General features: G+C 40.6%; 1 long non-coding RNA gene across 1 annotated transcript; it reads right to left on the bottom strand.

The window, feature by feature from the left end:
- Positions 1-466: 466 nt before the first annotated feature.
- Positions 467-9,161, bottom strand: LOC132668754 (uncharacterized). Its single transcript, XR_009605773.3, has 3 exons — positions 9,038-9,161; positions 940-1,243; positions 467-800 (listed from the first exon to the last, which is right to left on the bottom strand). It is a non-coding gene; the product is annotated as an uncharacterized LOC132668754 (long non-coding RNA).
- Between the last annotated feature and the right edge of the window lie 1,115 nt (positions 9,162-10,276).

Here is a 10,276-nt window from a genome sequence, read left to right as displayed (position 1 = left end):
CGAGTGTGGATGAATTGGATAAAGAAGTACACACACACACACACACACACACACACACACAATGGAATGTTATTCAGCTGCAAAAAATAATGAAATCTTGCTATTTGCAACAGCATAGATAGAGCTAGAGAGTATAATGCTAAGTGAAATAAGTCAGTCAAAGAAAGACAATTACCATATGATTTCAGTCATATGTGGAATTTAAGGAACAAAACAAAGGAGCAAAGGGAAAAAAAAAGGAGAGAGAGAAACCATGAAACAGACTTTCAACTATAGAGAACAAACTGATGGTTACCAGAGGCAATGGGGGTGGGGGGATGGGGGAAGTAGAGTAAGGAGATTAAAGAATACACTTATCATGATGAAAAAAAATAAGACAAAATGACAAAAAAAGTAAAGTGGTGGGGAAAAAAACAATGTAAGCTCTAGGAAAAAAAAATCATTTGACCATACGTTAAACAATATTTATTTATATTTTTGCTTTAAAGAAGCTTGTCATGGTTTTCTATTTCTTAGAGCTCATTGGCCCTGGCTAATTTAAGGTCTCCCTTTTAGGCGACTTTCCACCCAGTGTTGCTAGACTTACCAAATAAAAAATATAGGACTTGAAGTTAAATTTGAGTTTCAGATACACAAAGGGCTCCTGTGTGGCTCTGTTGGTTAAGCTTCCAATTCTTGATGTTGGCTCAAGTCATGATCTCATGGTTTGGTTTGTGAGATCGAGTCCTGCTTTGGGCTCTATGCTGACGGGATGGTGGATGCTTGGGATTCTCTCTCCCTCTCTCTCTGCTCCTTCAACTCTATAAATAAGAAAGTAAATAAATAAATAAAAAAAAGGAAATAAAAAACATTTCAAATACACAAGCAATAATTATTTTAGTGTAAATATATCCCATGCAATTTTAGGAAAACATATTTAAACATTTTATTAATGTGTACCTGAATTTAGAAACCGAACGTCCTGTATTTTATCTGACAACCTTATTGCCACTGGACTCCTTGGATTCTGATGCTCTGCATCCCATCACCGCCTGCTGTCCAGCCTTCTGGCACCTACACACAAGGTGAAGCTTCCTGAATCTCCCCACTCCAATGCACTCTATCCTTCCCGTCTGGGAGGCTGGAATGGACAGTTCACAGTCTTATCACATTCTTCAGCTCTTTTGGCTGTCAACTGCTGAAGCGACTTGATTCGTTTTTAAATGGCTTTCCACTTCTGAGGTTCAAATTCAATGTTACTGACCTGCGAGAACAGACGGAAGGGTGTTGGGACTTCCTAGCTCTTCTCAGGCCAATCAACTCCTATCTTCATACCTGAAACTTCATGAGTGGGCCTACAGCCACCAGCTGTGACCGCTGAGCCAAACTCGCTGGATCTGAAGACACTTCTTCTGTGATACAGGCAGCATGAGAACCACACTGTGAGCCGCTGGGGACACCCTTTCCCCACCATGCGCAAGAACTCCACAGCTGGAAAGCCATGGAGCGGAAGGGTTGAAAACCTCTGCCCGCAGGCAGTGTGACAGAGGCAAAGTGAGCTGGGCAGGCTGGAGGGAAGAATCACGGCCCACAGTCCATTCCACAGTAACACTTTCCCCCTCACTGGGAGACCAGAATTTCATAGGTGAAAATGTCTTTCTCGTGGAACACTGTCTTAGCCTGTAACCTGGGACGAACCGAATGTGGGACCATAAAAGTTAACCAGCCGAAGAGTCCTTATGGCTTCTCAGTACCAGAGACAGATTTCCTGCAAAGCTGATGAAGAAAGCTTGAGCTTCAGGGGCCCTATGAGTCCCTGTGAGTTCTGGGAGGTGCTGAGAGTGAAGGCCTGCTCAGGTGAGGGACAAGCCAACTCGCCATTGGAACTATCATTCTGTAAGTATTTCTAGCAAATTGCCTCAAGCCACCACAGAAAAATGAATTTCCAAGTCTCGAAAACGTTGTGATGTCTTATTCTAAATAAATATTTCCATTCATAACGAACGTTACATTCACAATTTCTTTGTGTTTTTTAAGAGGGTCTCTCAAGATGGGTCAGATTCCACTAAGTCTGAACTGTACCTTCTCATGCCTGTGAGGATAAAGACAGAAGAGGTATAGATTCAGGCTCATGACTTTAGGACATGGCGGAAAACGTTCCTCACCTGGTTCATCCATCTATGTCGCAACTGTCAGACATCTAGTGATCCACCTGGGACAACAGCTCCAACACTCTGACTTCTTTAGAATCTGCCTCTATATCTCTCTGAAGAGATCATTCCCAAAACACCTCTTCTGGCTCTACTCTACTGTTCCTACCCTTTCTCTTCCTGACGCCTTTTTTAACCATCCCAACTGCACTGATTTACTTTGCAGGCACGTGACCCAAAATTACTTTGTTTCTGTAAAAGATATCCAGAAGTAAGGCTGCAGAGACTAGAATTTTGTACAAAAAAAACAGGCAAAATAAAGATTTTTGTCTACTCCCTTTAACGTACTTATTGCAAAGGCTAGAACATTCTGAGCCTTTATTAAACAGAGAACAGAGCACCAATCTTTGATATGCAAAAATATGTAAAGTTATGTCCTACTTTATGAATATTTAACATATATTCGATATAAACTATTATGTAAAATCTACATCAAAAATTCTCTTGAAGAAGTACATTATTCTTATCCCAGAATAATATTTATCAGTCTCTAAATTGAGTTCCCTCAGCTTTTAAAAAAATTATTTTGATTTATCATAAATCTATTTCTGATCAAGTAACAAGTTTCGAATAAACTGTGGTATATTTACATTCCATTTCTTCCAAAAAGATTGGTTTATTACCATCAGAATTAGAGATTTATAATTTGTAACTTGCTGTGGCTAGAATTATTAGCTAGTTACAGAAATTTAGCAGTTTAGTTGTTCAAATTTTGTTAAATCTTTTTGCTAAATTTGTTTCAATTGGGATCAATTTGAAAAATCATTCAGTTAATCTTATTAAAAAATAGTAATTATTTTAAACTGTGTGTATTACTTAGGAAACAAAATTAAAATATTAGGGACTTTCATTACAATTTCCTCCTGTGATTAATTAATTTATATATTTATCAATATGGATTCTTTTTGGGGTGCCTGAGTGGCTCAGTCAGTTAAGTGTCCGACTCTTGGTTTTGGCTCAGGTCATGATCTTGTGGTTCATGAGACTGAACCCTGCATTGGGCTCTGTGCTGGCAGCACAGAGCCTGCTTGGGATTCTCTGTCTCCCTCTCTCTCTGCCCCTCCCCTGCTCTCTCCCCATCTCTCTCCCAAAATAAATAAAAATAAAACTTAAAAAAATGGATCCCTTTTTATTTCACATTATACAATGTATTTATGTGTATTTAAGTGCAAATGTATTTCAATATTATACATATTTATATGTAAATTATTTATATATGTATGTGGTGTATTTAAATCCATTATATTATCTAATCTTCCCAACAATTTCATGATATAAATAGCAGACAAACTTTTCTTCCTATTAGAAGTTAAATATCTTAAAAGTGGATGAGACAGAGTTGGTACCTCAATTTCCAAATTCCAACTCGGAATTTTTTCTACCGAATTTGATTTGCCACCTCTCGTCCTTTATCTTTCTCTTCATCCTCATGACCCTTTGGTATGTAAAAACTTAGTATGTACTCAAAATTGTACTAGAAATGTAATGCAGATGTTGCTTTCAATAGATTTATAGTCTAGTTGGTAGAAAGAATACATGCAAATATATGCAAATATACCCATATATAAATGCATATATACATATCATTAAAAAATCATACAAAATGGCATATCAAGTTGTGATTTTTATATTAATTTTAAAATACTACTTGGTGCTGGGCACCGTGTACAGGCCAAATGAAACCAACTGTTAAGAGTTCTTGCTAAAATTTAGAAGAGGAGCGGGTATTTGGGCTGGTGAAAGAAAAAAACAAAACAAAACAAAACTTCACGAATTGAGTTTTTAAGCCGAGTGACCAGGATAGGCCAAGAAAATTGACAAGTACTCAAGAGGGAGAAGTCTAGATGCAAGAAAGAACGTGGGTGTCTTGGGTAACAGTAAAGCTATTTATCTGGAGTAGGGGGATTTGGTGAAACAGTACGGATTTGGAAACAGAAATGGGGACAATTTGTGAGCATCTCATTTTCTTTTTTTTTTTTTTTAATTTTTTTTTAACGTTTTATTTTATTTTTGAGACAGGAAGAGACAGAGTATGAACAGGGGAGGGTCAGAGAGAGGGAGACACAGAATCTGAAACAGGCTCCAGGCTCTGAGCTGTCAGCACAGAGCCCAACGCGGGGCTCGAACTCACGGACAGCGAGATCATGACCTGAGCCGAAGTCTGCCGCTTAACCGACTGAGCCACCCAGGCGCCCCAGAGCATCTCATTTTCTAAGCCAACTCCATTTTCTTAAATATTGATAATGCTCAGAGTTCCACACTTGACTTTTCTATTGCTTATATAGGTGGTTCTTTGAGGATTTTGATCTCTTTGAGGATTTGTTGTATATAATGCATTTATTTCCTTCTATTTATGTGCATATGAGAATGCATAATTGCCCAAGAACTTTAGAGGGCTCAGAGGCCCTGAAGTCCACCTGAACACCTCTAGGTGTAAAGACTCTTCTTGGACAATCTAGTTAGAACTTAAAGCTCTTTCCTGAACTCCAGATCTACATATTCAATGACCTGGTGGACAACTTCACTTTGATGATACCCTCAACATGGCCAAATAAGACTCATAATGCATCCTCAATGACCTCTTTCTTTGGTATTTCAGCAGACGGTAGAATCATTCAGTAAACCTTATACAGTAAATGGTAGAATGCTAGATCATTCACATGATCATCCAAGCCTGAGATCCAAGAGACCCTCAAGGCACCCACCCCCTGTTTTCTTTCTACTTTCAGTTAATCACTCAGACCATGCTTTTTTTCCATCCTGAAGGCTCCTTCCCTAGTTAAGTATTTATCATTTCACACCGGCTTCCAACTGTGTTCTGTGCCTCCAACCTTGCTTGTCTGTTCTAGTTCATTCTCGGTGTTGCTGGAAGAGTAGTAACAGTAATAACAAATCTGGTCACGTCATTCACCTGCTGAGAATTTATCTATGGGTTCTTCCATTGTCTTAAAGAATAAAATTCATACTCCTTACCATGATATGGTTTGGCTCTGTCTTCCTTGCTTGTCTTGGTGCCATTTACATGCTCACTGTTAGCTCCACATTTGCCTTTTCTATTCCCCTCTGTCTGAAATGCCCTAACACCAAGTCTACATCTGTCCAACATCAATTCATCCTCAAAGTTCTAGTCCCTGAATCATGCCCTTGGGACTGTCTACCTCTTGAATCCCATCTAGATGTTCATCCATTTGCATTCTTATAGTGCTTTGATCTGAACTCCTTTAGGGCATTTTTCACATCAGGATATCCCGTTTTCTTTCTGCCTGTCCCTACGGTTGTGACCCCCTCAATGCCGGAGGAATTTCCTAAGTTTCCCGTGCGAAATCCCAGCCAGAACGCATTTGGTAAATATGTGGTACATGAATCTATGAACGAATACATTCTGTAGACCAGTGGTTTTCTACCTGTTCCCAGATGCTCCCGGGGACACCTCAATGATGCCATAGAGAATGAAATACCTTCTTTTAAACAGTAAGGATTTAAATCTCCCAAGGAAACCATTCATTTCCTCTTGTTAATTCCTTTTCGAGGTAGTAATTCCTGTAAGATTTTATTTGGCAATCCTACTACCAATCTATTTTTACACCCTAAAAAATGTCTTTGTAGACAATTAAGTTATATTTTTGAACTAGGAACCGAGAAAATGATAGTACTATTTTAGCAAGAGTCTGTTGGCATAGTACGAAATGTGCATTGGAAGAAGCCAAGGTATGATCTGGTCAGAAAGAAAGATGAACATAAGATTTTATTTTTTAAGTTCAATACAACATTAAATTTACCTTTTTAACATTTCTCGTAGGGCTTTGGAATAAGAGGTTTTAATTTTAACAGCAAGGACTTTGTTCAGCTTCGTATCTTGGTAAAGTTCAGCATTCTAGTAGCCTACAAGGCCACAAATTCAATATTTTCAAATTCACTATAGGATCCGGGTGAAAGGAGAAACCCTCTTCTGAGTATGTTCTAAAAATGTAATTTCTACCTTTAAGAAACTGAACATTCACCTGTGATTTATTGTCTCATCCTCTAAAAGCTTCCAAAAAAGTACAATGGATGGAGTTTTGAATAAAATGTCACGGACGTTCACAGGCCTTACTTCCGAAGTATGCAAAAGTGGTCTTCCCCAGAAGGGAGGCTCTCTCGTACATTCGTGTGTTAAAAAGTAAACAAAATTCCCCATTGGATGATGATCTAAAAAGTCCCAGTCTATAGAAAATATATACTCTGACTTTTAAATGTCGACCAGCCTTGGAAATCTATATGACATAAACTTTTGCCAAAAAATCAATCTTGAGTTATGATTTGATTAGCAGAAAATTGCTATCACATTTGTTTCTACATTTGTCTACCTCATGTCCTTTTCATTCATAGGCTGGCTGATTCAAACCTTCTTTAAAAACTCCCCGAGAAAGTCTGTGACATTAAAATGTCCTTTGATGCTCTTTTACTAAGCAGTGAATATTAACAGTTATGGTGACCCTGTTCCCTAATGTGTCTCAGCAGGATCAATAGCAGTTAAGTGCCACTGTTTTACAATTAAAAAGGGGATCATTTTAAATTTAAAAGCTCATAGCTAATTTTCTTCTTGGCACTTAATGGCGTAATTCATTTTTGAAAAACCTCATTGGGAGAATGTAGGCTTTTTTTTTTTTTTTTTTTTTTTGGTGGCAGCAGAGGAAGGGGGTAGTTTTAAGCACCTCTTGTTGACTCCTGAGATGATTTGTAGCTTTCTTCATTAAGTGGCTAGTGAGGCATCCATAAAATTTTCTGCAAAAAAGGGGACCCTGATGCACAGCTTGAGTAATCATTACAGTTCTCCGTCAAAACTAGTCAACGGCCACTTTCTTTGGGACTTCCTTCCTGAGTGCTGCTGCTTTTGGCCAATCCTGCTGTTACATTCACATTTTTCCCCCTGATTTTTGCTTTTCATTTTGGTGACCTCCTCCTATTCCTTATTAGGAACCCTAGGCACACGACAGGTGGATCGGAGCAGTGCATATATTTCTCCAACATCTAATTGGCTAACATCACACTGGAAATGTCATTCTGATCCTACCTCATTGACATTGCAGAGAGCCTTGGCTCTGCTTCCACAGAAGGATGGCTTTCCTGGTTCCCAATTACTACAGTAACAGACGCATCGAGTTACATATACAGTATACCCCCGGGGATAAGCACTCGATACAGATCCACTCTGGGGTAAGTCTCCTGTCTGCTTACAGAATTTACATTATCTTGAGGCAAAGGAGAGATATTGTCTGTCATTTATATTTGCTGCTTGAAGCTTGGAAAAATATACTAATCCATTTGGTAGTTTTGGGGGGTATTTTTTAAGATGTCTAATTAAAAAGTAGACGATACCCATACAACCTCTAATTTAAAAAGCAAACGCCTGAATGTCAATTGCATGCAAGGCACTGTGCTGGGCTCTTTAGAAGTCTTTTCTCTGGTCCTGAGTCCACCTTACAAGATAGACGTTATTTTTTCATAATTTACAAATGAAGACGTTGAATCTCAGGGAGGTTAAGTTATATGCTTATAGTCGCACAGCTTATAAATTATTGCAAATGGGACTGCAGATTTGAGCTGTCTCGCTTCCAAACCCCCCGCCTCATCTTTGAATTATATGATTGATCATATCCATTGAAACTGCTTTAGATTTAACTATATATCTTTAACTATGTAACTTATGTAGACTTAAGCCCCAAGATCAACTCACCGGAATTTAGAGGCTTTTTAAAAAACATTTCCATGACACTCGTTATAAGAAAGTTGGGACCAGCCAAGAATGTCAGTTCTTCATGTAGGATTTGATTTTTTTTTTAATTCTTTTGACTTTTGTCAGTCTATTACAGTATGTCTGTCACAGACTAGGAGCTGTTATTAATTAAAGACTACATGCAATATCTCATTTCATTCACTTTCCTTCTGAATCCGATAATATTCTCTGTAACTATAAATTTTGGACTGAAGGCTAATGTTCCAGTAAGGAACCCTGAATAAACAGGAACAAGTGCATATTAGATTAGGGTTTGGAATAAATGGGATATCAGGACACCAAGGACAAATGGTCCCTGAAAATAGGATTAATTTCTACTGGGAAATTTGTCTTTATTTCCCTTGCCTGTGTGTAAAAACAGTAACCATGGAAGAGGGCTGTTTTTCGAATTATCACATCTTACAGAAAACTGGCTCTAATTTAAAAATAAACAAATACAAAATTTTTTCTCGTATACATTATTCTTTGATCAATTGTTTTCTTGCTTCATATCCCCCATTTTTTTTTTTTTTTCAGTTTATTTATTTTGAGAGAGAGTGTGAGCAGGGAAGGGGCAGAGAGAGAAGGAGAGAGAGAATCCCAAGCAGGCTCTGCACTAAGAGCATAGAGCCTGCTGTGGGGCTTGAACCCACCAACCCTCAGATCAGTTCATGATCCGAGCCCAAATCAAGAGTCAGTTGCTTAAGGGACTGAGCCACCCAGGCACTCCTCACCCCATTTAAAAAAGTTCTATTTAAGTAATCTGTAGATCCTATGTGGGGCTCTAACTCAGGACCCCCAGACCAAGAGTTGCACACTCTTCAGACTGAAGTCCCCAGGCGCCTCTCCCCCCTTTTTGGTCTTTTTGTCTTTTCCTCCCTCCCTCCTTTCTTCCTTTATGTTTTTAACCGCCCCCCCCCAACCTACTGAAATCAATATACTCCTTGATCAATATACTTTCCTCTTTTAAGCAGACATCTGTATGTAAGTGACAAAAAAAAAAAAAAAAAAAACAAAAAACCAAAAAACAAAAAACAAAAAACAAAAAACAAAAAAAAAAAAACAAAAAAACAAAACCCAAACCACCACTCACCACAACAAAACCCCCCACAAAACCAGGACTCCAGTCCCGGCCCAGCAAAGGCGTGTCATCAGCTCATGGGTTGATTTAAGCGAACGCCACCCAACCGGTCCGTCCCCGTAATCCGAGCCCTGAGTCAGAGGACCAGGCGCCCGCTAGGCAACCCACCGCGGCTGGCTTCGCACGCGCGTGGGTCTGACATGCCATCGAACGACACAATTAGCCGCTGACACCAAGTGCTGCCTGCTTCCTGCCACGTTACACGTCTCGCATTTCATGTAATGGTGCTTGCGAAGCGCTCCCCCGTTCCCATTAGCCAGCCCTGCCCTCTCCACTCCCCCATGCGTCCGTGCGGGCACAGGGGGGACCCCGGGAGCCCGCGGCTGGGCTGGCAAACGCCAGGCCACTAAGCGCCGCGGCCGCGCCCCAGTGGTGGCCCGGCGGCTTACAGCCTTGCCTTTAGGCATAACGTATTCCAGATGCTGTCGACGAAGCCCATCGGGGCTGTGACTTCTCTTTTGTTTATGTTTAAAGAAGGGGCAAAGCCTCCCCGAAGAAGAAGCCCCAGCAACTTCAGCGCTGCGGGTGTCCCTTGGCTCCTGCTGCGTCCGGGGCACGCAAGGATTTTGGAGAGGCGGAGCCTCGGGTTTCCCCGCTTTGACGTAGCTGCACGCTTCCTGGGCTGCTTTGTGCGTTCACGACCCCACTCGTCCTCATCCCTGCGATAAACACTACCTGCCCCATTATTATGATTTTTGTTTCGTCCTGCAGTAATTATCTTTTTATATTTACATAAAGGGGCTGCCCTCCGAGTGGGCAGAAATGCTGACGAAGGGAGGGTTTCTGTGCGTTCTGCCCGGATTGCATTAGCAGCTAATTACCCGGGAGTGCCCCGGGTGCCTCTGGTCTTCCCAACTAAAGCGCGCGGTGTAATTTACATTTACATTGTGTTCTATCACATGCGGGTGGTGACACAGCCAAATGTATTTTGACATTATGTTTTAACTGTTCCCCCCCCTCGCCAGTGGTACCTGCGGGGAGAAGGGGAGCAGCAGGTGCGGCAAGGCCCCCCGGGATCGTGGATTCAGGCCCTCACCTGCCATCTTACTCCTGTTGCCACTGCGCGCATCATTTGGCTCCCTGAGTAATTACCAGCCTCCTCTCCATCCATCCAAGGCGGTAATTTCAGTTTCTGGTGAGAAGTCAGTTCTGTTTGCTCAAGGCTAGTGAGGTGATTTACATTCATTTCTC

This window comes from Panthera onca, chromosome B3 (genome assembly GCF_046562875.1).
Source record: "Panthera onca isolate mPanOnc1 chromosome B3, mPanOnc1 haplotype 2, whole genome shotgun sequence".
NCBI classification, from domain to species: domain Eukaryota; kingdom Metazoa; phylum Chordata; class Mammalia; order Carnivora; family Felidae; genus Panthera; species Panthera onca.
The sequence above is the reverse complement of the archived record's forward strand: the minus strand, read 5'-3'. Positions and strand labels throughout refer to the sequence as shown.